At 43.8% G+C, this 17,191-nt stretch overlaps 1 protein-coding gene across 1 annotated transcript in view; it reads left to right on the top strand.

Annotated features, from left to right (window-relative positions):
• PPIL2 (peptidylprolyl isomerase like 2) overlaps positions 1-17,191 on the top strand; it is a 136,879-nt gene that overhangs the window by 86,314 nt on the left and 33,374 nt on the right. The window lies entirely within an intron of this gene.

Here is a 17,191-nt window from a genome sequence, read left to right as displayed (position 1 = left end):
ACAGTCATTAAAATTATACAATTTAAACAACTGTGGGAGAAATCTTGAAGATTTGTTCTTGATTACCTAACAATTTCTGCACAACTGAGCAGTACAACCGCAGCAGATTTTAATTTCACAAAGCAACTTTTTGTCTGCTTAATTCAGTCATTATTTGCTATTGTCATCTAATTGTTACATTTGATCTTTTTATACTTCATTAAGCACTAATCATCTCTGATCATACTTATTATTTTTGATGCACATAGTGTGAGCAAACAGTTACAACTATTATATTTCTGTTTCTGACCGTGCATATGCATGCAGCCTTTCAAAAAAACAAGATTGAGATCGTCTTGCAGAATCTTTTGTCTTTGTTTCTGAGATGGGTATATTGAGTTATGCAAAAACAAAGACATTTATTTAAAAATAAGAGGGTGGGGGGCAAAAACTCTCCAGGCTTCTTCCCTCTCTCTAATTATTTCGGCACATCATAAAGCAAATGAACAAGAAGTATAAAATAACTATTTTGATACTCTCAGAGCAGCAAGTTTAAATGCTATAATCAAAATATTCTAAACTCCCTCTCATTTGCAATTGATTAAATTGGGAAACCGCGGGGTTGTTTTTTCTGTTGCTTTCAAATGTGGAGTCATTGTATGCGAAGGGCCTGGGTTGTCGAACACAGCTGCAGTCCTGAGCGTCCGTTGTTTTGTTAGCTGCAGTGTTGTTGCTTAAAAATAACTGATTTAACATGAAATACAGCTCTAGTCTGCTCACAAAATGGCTTAATTCTGTTCTCTGAGTAGCTCTGAAAAAGGCCAGGATTATGTTTCAAACCAAAGCCTCTATGGTCTGTGTTATACTGGATGTCAGACTCATAGATTTCCACGGCTAGAAAGGACCATTGTAATCATTTGTCTGTTTTTAAAAAACCTAGACAAGGTTTTAATCCATAAATTGGAGCTTTTATATATTTCATTTCAGGGCAGTGAAACTATAATATTTTACAAATAAAATTAATCTGCATCTTAGAACTTTTTAAGTTCCTCACTAAGGAAACCTGTTGGCTTTGGTCAATTATTCCTTTATCAGAAATCAACCAGATTATGGGGAAATCACAAAGGCTACAAACAGGAAAAACAAGTAGATCTTCTTAGTTGGCACCATATCTCTTTGGTGAGAAAACTGAAGTGTTTCATGAGAATACTGTTGAAAGCTCGGGTATTTTATTTGTGAAGCACATGCCAAAAATGCATAAGCACATGGGGGTAAAAATTTTTAAAAGGACGTAAGTTCCAATTTTAAGAAAGACTTAGGCACTTCTGAAAATTTTACTCATGACTTTGTTGCTGTGGCCCTTGTCTTTTTTGCAATATCTATTTGGAGGCAGCAGAAAACAATTCAACAAAGAATAGCATTGAATTTTAAGACGCTTACGTTTGCTGCAAAGATGCCACCAGGAAGGCTGTTAGGAGAGACCAGTAGAAGGACAGTGGATGGGGCCATACTGGTAGAAGAATTGGCAGATGTGAAATTCATGTGGTAGTGATCTTTTCATGGAAAAAGTTCCATGCACTTAAAGTGGGGAGCGATTGAAGGGGAATGGAGGATGGTTGGAGCAGGGAGTTCATAGTGTCCAACAGTGAGAGTCACCAGTCCCGTTTAAAATTGTTTTTCAGCATTTTGGACGGAGTCTATACTTCACTACAGAAGGACGACATATCTGCAGTGCCCCTTATCCTGAGAATTACGAAAAGAAAGGAATTTTGGGTCTCAGCAGCAGATAGGTAGATGACGAGACAACTGTGTGGAGGTTGGAGAATCTCCAGTTTAGAGATGGAGAGTTCAAACTGTGACCTAGAGATAACTGCAATGTTTTCTCCATCCTATGTTCAGAAGTGTAGTGTCTGGGCCAATTGCCTTAGGGAGTTAAAACAAGGCTCAGCTTAAGTTCAGAGTATTTAACTCTGTGTATGTGTTAAGTGAAGGGCCTCTGGCCTCCCCTCTCCACATTAGAAAAGTGCTCAAGATTGGCTAGTTAAAAAATAAGGGCTCGTGGAGCATGAGTGTTTATGCCCATTACCACTCTAATTAGCATTATCAGGAGTATGTGTAAATCCATGCTCATTATAGCTTGAGGAATTCCATATGATAGACTAGTTTCATTGTCCCAAGAGCTTGTTTGTTCAAGGTAGGTGTTCACGGGGGTTTCCTTGAGTCATTCTGTCAATTCTGAAACTTTCCCAACAGGCTCTATATCTGCATTAGAGAAATCTCAGAAAGTAGGAATGGTTTGTTTCAGTTCTTATTTAAGATCATACATTTTCTCTAAGTGAATTTTCAGACCTCTCTTAGGATTGGCCTCAACTTGTAAATCTCATACCATGCTTTGTAGAGTATGTAACACAGTGATGTCAACCTGGAGCTCATGTTCAAAGGAAACGTTCAGCCTATGAATATTACTGTGGACTTTAAAAAAAACAAAATATATGATTTTAATGCCTTCAAATGTGAATTGCAAAGGTTGCACAATAAAATGTCCCAACTTGAGTGGGAGCAACTGGACATGATTAACTGGGATTTCACAAAAAGTTTTAAATTGTACTCCACTTTGCAGTTCTTCCCAAAATGAACTAGGCATATGACTTTAGGAATACAATTGATCAGCACTGAAACCAAAGGAGACTGCTTCCTGTAGGGATAAAAAAAGGCAGAATTTAGTCAGTATGAGTAGCTGGTCAAATTTTCCAGTTCTGCCAATATGAAAAATCAGTGGGAGTTAGATGCCTGACTGCCAGCCTTTGAAAATGTACTCCTACATTTCAAAAGTATTGCCAGTTATGCGTGTGTGCGTGCGTGTGTGTTTGCATAAAGCAAAAGGAGACATTAATTTCTTCAAAACAGCATCCCTCCTGCCTCCGTCCTTCCCTTCCTGTCACTGTGACCTACAGGTTAATGAACTTGGTCTCTAATCAGAGTCACACTAAGGGTATGTAATTCCCCGCTCGAGGAGATACATCCATGCTAGCTGTGATCAAGCTAGCATGCCAAAGATAGTGTTGTGGCAAAGTAACAGGAAGCACTAGCCGCCCGAAGTACTTACCTGTCTGAGACGGTAGGCATGTACTCGGGCTGACTAGCTCCTTCCACTGTTCACACTGCCAGGGCTGCACTCTGTTTTTAGAGCACTAGCTCAATAAGAGTTAGCTTGGGTTTGTCTCCTCAAGCTGGGATTTACACCCTAGCTTGAAGTGTGGACAGAATGCAAACACCTTCCGCTGAGAATGTTGGGCCCCTAGTGTCTTTTAAATGTATGTACTGTTAGCTCATACACTCCAGCTGACCTCTGCTGCTAAATCAGGGCCCCAAAAATTTTAGAATTCATTTATGGAATTTTGTTGTTTCCTTCCCAAAACTTAGATTGGAGCATTTTAAGTCCGTCAACTTTAGCTTACTTTGCCTCTGCTCTTTTGAGTTTGTCTGAAGATGGGTCTGCAAAGAACTTGAACTGTTTTCATCCTTTTGAAAGTCCCTGAACCATTGATCAAATGAATCTCATCATTTTGATTGTGTTTAATATTGTCAGCACTTTTTCTTGAGCATTTGGTTGCAAGACACTTAACTGGTAAAAATCAGAAATCTGTTTGGATAACACTGAGAGACTAGCCAAGGGAAAAATCAGTGAAATAAACAAGCTTATTAAAAGCATGTTTGATATTTTGTGCCCTATATTTTCAAAGAATTCATGAGAGAGAGAAACTTTATTTCAAAGGCACTTAAATTGAACATGATGGAAAATCCAATCCATAGAGAAGACAATAGAGGCATCACTGTCATAGACACCCTCTCTAGTGTTGGTCAGAGGGAGAGATTTCTAAATGCCATTAAGACTGGAGGAGAATTTACATTGGTTGATAATCCTGTTTCATGGTAGAGGCAAGAAGGAAGGACTTTACATCTCTTGACTTTTGAACAGTAGGGCATGAGAGGTGGCCATTTTCGATTGGTCCGCACCCAGTCCTCATCAATACGAGTTACACTCTTTGGGCTGCAAACTCTGCTTTATATCTGCTGGATGAAAGCTGAGATGAGACTTGCAGCTTTGTCACTGTAAGCAGTGGAATGAGGAGTTTAGTGATTGCCTCTGATCTGTTATGGACAGGATGTTCTGCGTTACTTTGGAACTTGATGACCAGTTCATCTTTGGGAAACTGACTGTAAAATATGATGCACAGTAAACGTTCTCTCTCCTTGTTAGTGGGGATTACAATAACTCCAGTGCTTTTCCCTCCCCGCCAGACAGAAATGGGAAACCTTGTTTTATCTTGTACACTAGAAATCTGGGTTCGTAGTGTGGTATTTTATCAGGAACTAAGATACAGAATAAGTAGCCATGAATATTAGATAATTGAAATGACTAAAGCTGATCTAAGTTACTCTTTTTGCTATTTAATGGGCAACATGTTTATTGCAGTCTATTCATTTCATTGATTGTCATCTTTTCTGTAATTTTACTTGATGTATTGTTTAAAAGCCAAGTTAACAAAACCCAAACCAACCAAATCTTTACCCAGGCTGTTGCTTCTAAAAGAACCAAGTTTCTTACCTAAAACTCTTGAATTCAGTGCTAATGAAATGTTAGAGGTTCCCAGAGAAAGCTGAGTCCTGGGGCCCAGGTTTAATGTGGATTGCATTCAAACACCTCTGTTCTCCTCTGAATCCCACTTCTGACCTGCAGGCACCACTCACTAGCTATGGCAACATTTGGTTTTGGTTTCTGTCCTCAACTGACCTTTTAAGCAAATCTTGGAGGTTCTTAGGTCATGAACTGTGCAATGGCTAGAGTTTTTGTTTCATCTAATTAGATGGATTTCAGTCATTTAAGCTAAGTAGATTTAGTTTTTAGATTCTTTTAAAAGAAAAAAAAAGGGGGGGGGGCACATCCAGTTTACTAACCAATAGCAGTGACAGAGTAGTTGATACATTTATTCAAACCTCTCGATGTATTGGATGCAATTTCTTGAATGAAATACATCAGAAAAGAACATGTGTTGTTTAAACTCCAGATTTCTTTATCCTGTTTCTGTTGGGCTGTTTTCCCCCTGTTTCTCCAGTGTCTAGAGGAACTACCTGCATAGTACAGGAGATGTGTGGGACCATCTTAAAAACAACAGATGCCCCTGCTTCTCTTGGGCAATGGCTTTGAAAAGGTGCAGCATAAAACCTAGTCTGTCAAGCAAGCTGGATCTGAACAGTGGGGCATATTTTTGACACCCCTGCTTTAAGCTTTCATCAGTTTAAATTTATCTTTCAGCATGAAAACAATATGGATCAAATGCCTTAAAACAAGGAAATATTGAACCCAGACATTTATTTTGCAGCATTAAATAGCAGGCCGAAATCTGATAGTAGTTTTACCTTGACCCAGAATAATTTATATGATATGAAACTTGGAGTAACTCGTCCTTTTATTCCCCTCTCCCTGTCCCCCAAATAACAATAGCAGTTTGGGTGGTTTATTTTTTCCTCTGTGGCTGTGATATGCATGGTTGGTTAATCCTAGAGGAATTAGAATAGAAGTAGTGCTGTCCTGTACTTTTCCCTTATGTCTAGTAGAAACTGCACAATGTTCCCTGAGAATAAGGTTACTAGCACGCCCAGCTGCACTTGGGTTCCAGACATTGTTTACTTTACACTAAATCCTGCTTCCCAGAACTTGTAAAAGGCCAGCTTTATACATGCACATGTGTATAGGAGAGGACGTAAAAGTTCACCACAGCATAACCAAATTCAGTGTTTGGTCCTGAAGTAAATCTGCTGTACATTGCAGCTAGACCAGGAATCTTCTTTATAATCTAGATAGTAATGTGGCTGGAATTCCTGGCAGTTATCAGGTGGAAATGTTTGCTTCCCTGCTGCAGTCCTACATAATGGCATCTTGCAGGGTCTACACAGAGAAAAGGCATAGCCTGAAACTCCTTGAAGAGACCTGATATTCTGATGCCTTTGGCGGTTCTTAAATTCATCATTGCCTCTTCTTATTGCTGATGTGAAATGAATTAGATTTATTTCTTCATTTTATAATGTACTACATGAATGAAAGGTTTTACCTCCATCCCTCTGCCATCCACTCACCTCTAGTTGCCCTTTAATTCTTGCACTTTCACAAGGACCTGCGATAACTCTGCCTCCTGAGTATACAAAGCCACTCCTTGGTTTTGATTCTGATCTTGCATTGGTTTTACATTATTCCATTGGGAGGAAGACTCTAGCCCCCCCCTTACCTTAAGCAGAGTTTTGATCTCATAAAGGGAGAAGTGCCAGAGACTCCATGAAGTCCACTTAGAACTTGGCTATTGCTATTGAGATTTTACGTAGAAGGTGCTTAGATACTACAGTGATGGATGGCTGTTTAAACCCTAAAATAGACTTAATTGGAGGTACTCCTGAGATCAGAACTGGGGCCTGTTGGGTTATCTGGTGAGGTCTCTAGAGAGCAGTGGTTTGACTCAGGAGGACTGAGCATGCTTGTAGACCAGGGGTGGGCAAACTTTTTGGCCCGAGGGCCACATCTTGGTATGGAAATTGTATGGCGGGCCATGAATGCTCACAAAATTTGGAGTTGGGGTGCAGGTCTGGGGTGGGGCCAGAAATGAGGAGTTCAGGGTGCGGGAGAGGGCTCTGGGCTGTGGCAGGAGGTTGGGGTGCAGGGGGGTGTTGAGGGCTCCAGCAGGGGGCAAGGGCTCTGGGCTGGGGCTGGGGATGAGGGGTTGGGGGTGCAGGAGGGTGCTCCGGGCTGGGACTGAGGGGTTCGGAGGGCGGGAGGGGGATCAGGGTTGGTGCAGGGGGTTGGAGTGCAGGAGTGGGGTCAGGGGTGCAGGCTCTGGGCAGCGCTTACCTCAAGCAGCTCCCAGAAGCAGCGGCATGTCTCCCCTCCGGCTCCTATGCAGAGGCGCGGCCAGGCGGCTCTGCGCGCTGCCCTGTCCACAGGCGCTGCCCCTGCAGCTCCCATTTGTTGTGGTTCCTGGCCAATGGGAGCTGCGGGGGTGGTGCTTAGGGCGGGGGCAGCATGCAGAGCCACAGGGGGGACGTGCCACTGCTTCTAGGAGCGGCACGGAGCGGGGCAAGCCCCCAACCCCGCTCCCCGGCTGGAAGGGGGCAAGTCCTGGACCCTGCTCCCCGGCGGGAGCTTGCGGGCTGGATGTGGCCCCCGGGCCATAGTTTGCCCAGCCCTGTTGTAGACTAACAATCCCAGGGTAGGGCTGTGATCACTCGTGCATGTGAAGAGCTTTGCTGAAATTCTGACCATTGATGTTCATGTAGGCTATGTTTGTGCAAGCCTTCTTCATGCAAGTAGTTCTGTTGGAGTCAGTGATATAAGTGCACATTAGCATGAGGAAGGATTGTACAATCAGGCCCAGGCAGTCTAGTACATTCAGGGTTGCAGTTCTTGAACACAATCAAGCTATGGGTGAGTGGAGTATATTTATAAATTTAATTGCCTTTGGATTTCAGCTGTTATCTGTAACGAATATTGGTATTTCTTTGCTTCTTGATGGTTAAAATCAAAAACAGATGCATCTCCTAAAGCTAAAATGACAATATTTCCTAATGATTTCATCACTAGAAAAGGAACAGAGTTTGGAAAAAACACAAATTTCCCTAGAAACTTAATGCTCTTTGCAAGGTATATTTGAAAGTAATTTGCTTGGCTTACATGATATCAGTTGTTCTATAAAAATAAATTGCATATGAGATTATGAAAATATTTTTTTCTCCATTACTAATGGAAAGGGTTTGATCTTGGACTATAGGGAAACACCAGACCTTGTGAGTTTGTCTCTTTAAACAACCTGTGCTGTTTCTGGGTACAGCCCTTAATACGAGGACTTCAGACTAAAAGAACCTCAAAAGAGATTTCTGTTTTAACTAGAATCCTACCCTCTAAATTCTTCAGTGCAAGAGGCATTTAAACCTGTATGAAATATAAATAATCCATACATAGTTATAATTATACATAGTTATATAGCTAAAGAAAGGTTCGTTTCATAAATGTAAAAAATAAAATAAATCTATAAGCCAAGCTAGTAGCAATGTTACTCTCTGTACATTTTCATAGATCTTTAAGATTAGACCAGCTCCATCTGGCAGGCAGGCTGACAGGTTTTGAATTTAGCACTGATATGTTTCTCTATTGCTGTCGGGTCTCTTGTTAACGCTTCATTAACGAAGCTGCTGTGATTTTTAGTAATAAATGTAAATGGCCAGTGATCTGTGCTGGGAAGCAGTTCACCTCACGGGAAACTACAGCATTAAGGAACAAGAAAGATTAAATATAACATGGAATGAAGGGTTCTCAGTGGCTCATCTGTGTGCCGCCAAGGTAGTTAGATCTACATTTACTTGAAGGTTTAATACCTGTTTATCAGGCCAAGCTAATTTCCATAAGCCTCACACTTAACGTTTCAGGAACATAGTTGGGAAAGATTTTATTTCCTTTCCCAAAACTGCAATAGAATATTTTTTCTTGAACAAAATAAGCACCCAGAAAGGCAATATTCAAAACAATTAGCTGAGTCATGGCCATTCTTTCTCATGATTAATTATTTGAAAATGAATTTCACATTCATGATCTATCTATTCCTGCTGTTCATAATAACAAACTGGTTAAGCGTTGCGAATAATTCTCTCAGTATTTAGAATGTTGCCAGTTCCTGTGCAAATGGAACAGCTGTTGTGTTTTCCCAATGTTCTGAATACAAAAGGAGAAAGTGTGCATGGACAAAAACAGGTTTAATATCCCATCCACTTTGATGGAGGAAGAGGGAAGAGACTATACACGTTTTTAAAGCAGAACTGGAATGTTACAGCTGGTGCTACTTGTACCCGATCAGGAAATTGAATTAGCTAGATTCTCTTGTGCTCCAGCCCCTTCATGCTGCTGGTTGCAAATGCCCAACAGAGAATCCACCTGGCAGATGGGAATTCCGCAATAGTATAAAGCCAGCAGATCCAACTCCTGTTCCAACCATCACCACTCCCAAAGTAGAGACCAGGGTCAGAATAGAGCTCAGCTCTGCTTTGCCAATCCTCCACTGACATAAGGTCCCCTAAGGACTAGCTCTACGGTGGCCCCTGGTCCTGCAGTGCGTAGAGTTTGGCATAGGGGAGAATGAAGCCCCAGTAATATATTTCTGATATCAACATCTCTGAAAATCAGGCCTATAGCATTTTAAGTTGAGAACCCAAAATTAATGGGCACTTGTAAAAATGCAGGTTCTAACCTCTGTGCCTCAGTGTCCCCATGTATGAAAGGAGGCAGAACTTTACCTCTCCTCATGGGGTGAAGGGAGGATTTAATCTTTGCAAAATGTTTTGTGAGTCAAGTGTCTTGGATGGAAAGCTCTATACAATGTCATGTTATTACCAGGTGCCTTGTTCTTCTGAGTGACAAGAAGAAAGCTATAGAAAGTAAGCCATCATTTTTATGAATTGGAGCCCTCCCACTTCTTTTTCAGTGCTTTGCAATTTTTGTGCCCCCCCCCTCGAATTAGTTATTTTAAAATCACAACTGTCATGAGTGATTCCCAGCCCACACCTTTTTTTTTTTTTTTTTTTTTTTGAGCATTATAGTTTCTGAAACGTTGCATGTACTTGAGGTGCATCTCTTCAGTTTGTTGCAAAGGGCTTATACAACAATATAAGATTAATTTACAAAGCATTTGTACATTTTGAAAAATAATTTCTTTGGGAGGAAGCAAAACTTTCCTGTCCAACAGAGAATGAGCTATTTCAGTTTGCCTGGAAGTACGTTTTGTCTTTATCCCCCCATGTGCATTGTCTCTCTAGATGTCAATTTGTATCTCTTCACTTTTTCCACCAGTGTCACGAGTTGTGGCTGTGGTCTTGAATAGCTAACCAATGCTACAGCCGCCGCTCTGAACAAATATTGAAATGATGAAAGCAGTTGAATTTACCCATCTGAGCTGTGTAGTTTACAGTTTAATCTCTTTCTTTCTGTCAGGAGTAGGTAAAAATCATGCAATTGCAAAGGTGAAAAGAAATTGCCTCTTCTGTTAAAAAATACAAATGCTTTGTAAATTAATCTTATCAATCAGTTGTATAAGCCCTTTTCAATCTTAAAAAAATAGAAGAGGCAATTTCTTTTCACTTTTTCAACTGCATGATTTTTATTAAAATCTTGGGCATGTGGATCTCACCTACCATTAATTTTGAATTTTAGGGAAAGTTTCAACCCTCTAGATGGGTTACCAGTTATCTGCTGATTTTCATAAAGTTGTGCAAAAATTATTTGTGGCTCCTGAAGGCTTTGACCTCACACAAGATAGCTGCAATCATCAGAGGAAGGTCAGCCTCTTGTAAAAGCCCATCCCCAGTAAAATCTCCAGCTTTGTGGCTATAAGTGACAGAGCTGGTCAGGTTATGTAAATTAGCTCCCCATCTGCCATTCTCTTAACACCTGATCCTCCAAGTAGTCATATCCATGTGGAGTTCTGTCTGTTCCCACATGGAGTCCCATTAACTTTAGTGCAACTGTCTCTGAGGCCTGGTCTATACTACAGTGTTAGGTTGATGCAAGGCAGCTTACATCGACCTAACTCTGTAAACATCTACACTAAAATGTTGCTCCCGCCGATGTAACTTGCCTGCTACGCTGACTTAATAACTCCACCTCCATGAGAGACATAGCGCTTAGATTGACGTAGTTAGGTCGACGCACTGTCAATATAGACACTGTGTTACTTACGTCAACTTTAGTGGCCTCCAGGAGTTGTCCCACAATGTCCCATCGCAGCCATTCTGGTCACCGTTTTGAACTCCGCTGCCCAGCAGCTGGGCACACAGGTATATGCCCCTCCCCATTAAAGCCTTGCAAATTTTGAAATTCCATTTCCTGTTTGCTTGGCGTGGAGAGGTCACCTAGCAACTACCCAGCTAACCAGGCCAGCTTCACCCTGCAAACATGCTCCAGGAGGTGATGGATGTCTTGAGTCCATGGGGGAGAAGAGGCTGTGCAAGCAGAGCTCCGGTCCAGCCTAGAAACATCGATATCTACAACCAGATCTTTTGGACATGAAGGAGAAGGGCTACAAGAAAAACCTGCAGCGGTGCCATGTGAAAGCCAAAGAGTTGCGGCAGGCATAGCAGAAGGCCAGGGAGGCTAACAGTCGCTCTGGTGTGGAGCCGCAGACATGCTGCTTTTACAAAGTTATAGGCCATCCTCGGTGGAGACCCCACCACCACCCCTAAGCAGGGCCGGCTCTGATTTTTTTGCTGCCCCAAGCAAAAAAAAAAAAAAAAAACGGGCGCAGGGTGGCTGGACCTGGAGGAAAAGCAAAAACAAAAACAAAAACAAAAAAAAACCCCTGGGCGCAGGGCGGCTGGACCCGGAGGCAAAGCAAAACAAAAAACAAGTTTATGTGCACCGAGATGTCCCGTGAATCCTCCACAGAGATCTTGAGGAAACTTTCCTGGGTAGTCTGCAGTCCTCTGCTGAAGTTTTCTGGGCGGGGCTGCCTTATTTCTCCCGCTGCAGTAGGACACTTTCCCACGCCACTCAGCAGTTACTAGCAGCATACAGCCCTGGTCTGCAGTTGGGCACCTGCAGGAGCTGTTCTCTTTCAGTTTCCATTACCCTCAGGACTGAGATACCAGCTACAGTCACTACCGCCTGTGGGAAATGGTGCCAGTGGTCAGTTCAGTTGCCTATCTGCATATGCTCATGCAAGTTTCCACACAACTACTGCCACTCACTTCTCCACTGTCAGTGCAGCTCTCATTTTGCTGTTTGTGTGCTGGAGGGCTGGGGCAAGCGCCACACACACACGTATCCAGGAATGTGGCCTTGCACATCTGAGGTTCTGCAGCCCCGGCTCATCCTCCCAGATCTGCACGACAGTGCAATCCTGCCAGTCGGTGGTTTGTTTCTCGGGCCCAGAACCAGCGCTCCACCATCTGCAGCTGCTCTGTGAATGCTGCCAACAACCTTGAATTGTTTCTTTCTATGTCCCATGGCAATCTAGCCTCGAAGGAATTGTCATGTTCCCCGCAGCTCCTCTGGGAGCTCTGCAAATACTGCAGGATCAGGCACCCAGTGCTTGCCATGTTCATAACAATAGCGGAGAGCTGTGCAGGATTCAGGCTTCTCACACAGATGGCGGCCGCGCAGGTTTGCGGTCTAAGTACCCTCTAAGCTGCACGGCAACCTATTAAGCGCCGCTCAGGGCTGCGGTGGGGAGAGATGCCTCTCCCCCAGACCTGCCACAGTGCGGAGAGGCGCCCCTCCCCTGGCCCCAGCCCAGCCCCAGCACGGACCTGCCGCAGCCAGGGGAGAGGCACCCCGGCCACAACCCAGCCCCAGACCTGCCACGGCCGGAGGAGAGGCGCCCCAACCTAGCCCCGGGCCTGGACCTGTTGCGGCTGGGGGAGAGGCGCCTATCCCGCAGCCCCAGAGCTGCTGCGGTGGGGGAGCGGCACCTCTCCCCTCCAGCCCAGGTGCTCCTGTGGAGAGAGACCTGGGGGGAGTTCTCTCTCCCCATTGTAGCCCTGGGGCAGCCTGCACCCCAAACCCCTCATCCCCAGCCCCACCCCAGAGCCAGCACCCCCAGCCAGAGTCCTCACCCCCTGTACCCCAACCCTCTGCCCCAGTCCTGAGCCCCCCTCCTACACTCTGAACCCCTCGGCCTCCCCCCCGCCACATGAATTTTGTTATGTACACCAATATGGAGGTGATGTGTCACACATCAATTCCATATTGGTGCACATAACAAAATCCATTCCGCACGTGTGTGGGAAAAATTAGACGGAACACTGTTTGCGGGGCTTTTGAAAAGAGGCGTGAAATATTATGGGATGCAGATAAAATTATGGGATGGAGAAAACTGCATTATGGAATGTTGAAATCGTGTTCCCAGTCACCCCTGCACAACTCACTTGCCCCCAGGAGGCATTGCAAACCTTTCCCAAAACACCCTGTGCTAGATGGTGGCAAGTTGCACAGTGGGATAGCTACCTATGGTGCACTGCTCTCTGCATCGATGCAAGTGCTGCTAGTGAGGACACGCACCGCTGACACAAGGAGCATAGTGTGGACACGCAAAAGCGATTTAATTATTGCAGTGGTTGTATGTCAACGTAACTTAGGTTAACTTAATTTTGTAGTGTGAACTTGCCCTGAGACTGCTTCTGTAGCACTTTTCATATAAGGATCTCAAGAATCTTTGCAAATACTTACACACCACAGTTCCCCTGTAGGGGAGCAGGTGTTCGTTAGCATCATTTTACATATGAGTAAACTGAGAGGAAATGTGGTCTATGCCAGGGGTGGGCAAACTTTTTGGCCCAAGGGCCACATCTGGGAATAAAAATTGTACGGCGGGCCATGAATGCTCACAAAATTGGGGTTGGTGTGCGGGAGAGGGTCAGGGCTCTGGCCGTGGGGGTGGGCTTTGGGGTGGGGCCAGAAATGAGGAGTTCAGGGTGCAGGAGGGGGCTCCAGGCTGGGGTGGGGGAGTGTGGGGCTGGGGATGAGAGCTTTAGGGTGCAGGAGGGTGGTTCAGGCTGGAATTGAGTGGTTTGGACGGCGGGAGGGGGATCAGCGCTGGGCCAGGGGGTTGGGGCGTAGGGAGAGGCTCCCAGCAGCGCTTACCTCAAGCAGCTCCCGGAAGCAGCGGCATGTTTCTTCTCCAGCTCCTACACAGAGCCATGCCTGGTGCGGCCCCCGACCATGCTGCAGCGTCTGGGAGCTGCATGGTGCAGCCCCCACCCCAGCTGGAGTACCAGAGTGGGGCCTAGACTTCCTGCATGACCCTGGTCAGGTCACTTAGTCTCTCTGTACCTCACATTTCCAACTGTAAAATGGGGGGAGGGGGGGATAGCACTGCCCTACCTCCCAAGGGCTCTGAGAGAATAAATTTATTAAAGATTGTGAGATGCTCAGACCCCGTGGTATTGGGGGTTATATGAGTACCTTAGATCGATGCGTGCAAAGAGTTTGAATGACTTTCCCAAGGTCATACAATGAGCCAATGACAGAGTTAGGCAGAGAAACAGAATCTCAGTTCAGTCCCTTTTATCTAACCATTAGATACATGCTTCCGATCCATGTACGTACATAGGATTGATGTGGGAGTACCTGAAAATGATCTTAAATAGTCTTCAGAGAGAGAGAGACTCTGGTTTTCAGTAAGAATGTTTTATTTTTCATCATTTTAGCTGCCTGTCTCTGCCGTTGTTTCAGGCAGGCACTTGGAATGGTTCCAGAGGTTAACGAGAGTTTGCCATGGAGTGCATCCTTGCTGTTTTTAAATTAAGTAGAATAGCTTTTTTTTTTTATTATTGTTTCCTATAACATATTGCTGCCTCGGCATCCCCACCTCCACTCACTGGCCTATACTGCAAGGCTTCCGCAGACACTTAGAGTACGTGTTCTGTTTAGACTTTCCAGCCTCAAGAGTTTTAGTGCTGTATAGACTCTGCCCTTGCCCAAAGCTCCTAGGCAGACAAAATGAGCTTTGAAACAGCTCTGTCATGGACGGCTGCAGGGAGGCACTGAACTGAATATTGTAACGATTTGCTAAAATATTAGCTTTTCAGATAGTTTAAAATAAATTGAAATTAGCTATTGTGTACATAAGATTTCTAGCCCTATGCTTATGAACTTGAATGAAATCCTAAGAAAATAAATATCAGGAAACATAAAGATCATGGCTCATTGCTCCTGTCAGCATGCTGTTTGCTTGTTGGGCCAGGGAGAACAGTCTGTCATGCACAGTTTTCCTCTTTCCTTCGAGTTGCTCCTCTGGTCAGTAAGTCCCCAGGCTTTATTCTCCACTCTGACACCAGCTTGACAGTGGTGTAACTCCAATGCCATACAATGGTGTAACAGTCAGGAATTGGGCCCTCCACTTCTATGCTCTATCCCAGTTGGATCCATTTGTATACATGTTTCTGAAAATTTCTAGGCAGCAGTTGCCCCTCTGTTTTGAGATGTGTGCCAATATACATGTGTTTTGCAGTTAATTAGGAGTTTCTTCAAAGAGACTCTTTGAAGTGAAATGTAGTTTCCTAAGGGAAATTGAAATAAAACTTGTTACTTGTGTACAAATGGATCCAATTTGGGTGGAGCATAAAAATGGAGGGCTTGCTTCCTTACTCCATTTACACCAGTTTGATGCTGTTGTAAGGCAGTGGAGTGAGTTATGCCAGCTTGACAACAGTGTTACAGAATCAGACCTGGGGACTGCAAGTTTAGTTGGCCAATCAAAGAAGCAGTGCAAAGGAAAGATGGGGCAATTATGATGGGCGGGGAGACTATCTCCTTAGCCCAACAAGCTAGCAGTAGCCAGGGCATACTGACAGTGGAATTCTCATATGTATTGTCCTTTTGTCAGCAGTTGTGGATTTTCAGGGCCTTGCGGGTCTGGTTCGTGTTTGGATCAGAAATTGATGATACGGAGTCAGACTATTTTCTTCATGTAATTTGTTTATTTACAAATACAGGAGCACTGTTTTCTGAAGCAAGGCTGGTAACGAATGGCACAAGTCTAACCCCCTTTGGTGGAAATCTTGGGCCCAGCACCTCTGCCCAGTTGTCTCTTCCAGGGACACAAACAGACCCACCAGCCAAAACTGTCTGCTTGTAGCTTAATACACAGCCTCTCTCCAGCTTCTTCTGACTCATTCCAACTGCTTCAACATACATGTAAGCAGCCACTAGCTCTTGCTGTGGAATGACTGGCTAGGAGAGCATGGGCAATTAGACTCACAGTACCCCCTTGAGGTAACCTGCTTGTATCCATTCTTTCTATAGTGTCCCCCCCCATCTCCACCCCGCCTCAGACATCCTTAATGACAGGCGAGTACAATATATAAGTATGCAACTCCTTCTAGAAAAGATTACTCCCATTTTTCAAAAACACAAGAAGTAAATACTATACGCACTTACGGATTCTCTATACCTTGTTATATTTCAGCTGCCAAACCATTCTCACCATTCCTTCCTTCTGCACATCTCCGTCCCAAAATAGAGCACGGAATGGAAAAGGAGAATTACTAGCAAAGTACAGTACTGGCTTCTAAGCAGGATATGTTACAATTATTAAGTTGACTACATCTGATTTACTCTAGAGTAATTGTTTCTCAAAGGAATTCTCTTCAATGTATCAAGGCTGACCACTGTTGTAACAGCTTTTCCTCATGCTCCTCATATAACACAGTGAGAGATTGCCAGACAAAGTCACACTGAGTTGTAGCTGACCTTAAAATATTCAGTAGCCAAATATCAAGGATGTAATCAGTAACTCTTTACTCCTGATTACAGGAACTCCCCATGGTGTTAGAAGAGTCTCTTTGCCCCCTCTTGTCAAATTGCAGAGCTGGCAATATTCAACTTTATTAACAGGTCTTTTGAACAAGATTAATTGGGTCCTTAGGAGGTTCAGTTTCTCCTGAGATTTCACATTTGTTTAGATCCACATGCATCTGCATTTACAGCTGTCTACCTGCAATGCTTGATTATTAGACAATATTGTGAAGTCAGTTTGAATAGGTTTCCCCAGAGTCTCTTTCTTGATACATATTTGCAGTTTTCTGTACTGGGCTTTAGATAGCAGCCTATTTCCCTCCTCCTCAGTGGGTACTCTCTCTGCTCTACTGTCCAATTGTATCATAAAATTTCTTTCCTGTGTACATCTGCAAATAGCCACTGAGTATTGCAGATCCGTTAGTGAACCGCTGCTTTGCTAGCGATATGGTTACTCCAGAGGGTTCTCAAGCCTGTTCTGCAGATGAGCCAGCCTGCTTCCCTATTCTGATATTTTTGTGTTTGCATGCTTTCTAATCCTGTGCTAAGGTGAAATATTCTTCACGGTTTGTCAAACAAGATTATGGAGTTGACTGTAAAACTATGGAAATGACTCATCTCAGCATTTTTTTTCTTATTAGGAGTGATCCGGGATGAAAGTGAAAATGTCAGATCTGTCATAAATAATGTAGAAATGACAGCCCGGCAGAGAGATCTGCAGTCTCGCAGACCCTTTTTCTATCTGCTGCTATTGAAAAGAAATAAGGCTTAGATGGCCAGATCCCCAGCTGATGCAAATCTACACAGTTCCCTTGACTTCAGTGGAGCTATGTCTGTTTACAGCAGCCAAGGATCTGGTCCAGAATGTCTAAATTACTGTGTCAA

Source organism: Emys orbicularis, chromosome 16 (assembly GCF_028017835.1).
Source record: "Emys orbicularis isolate rEmyOrb1 chromosome 16, rEmyOrb1.hap1, whole genome shotgun sequence".
NCBI lineage: Eukaryota > Metazoa > Chordata > Testudines > Emydidae > Emys > Emys orbicularis.
Note: the sequence above shows the minus strand (reverse complement) of the source record. Positions and strands in the feature narration are given on the sequence as shown.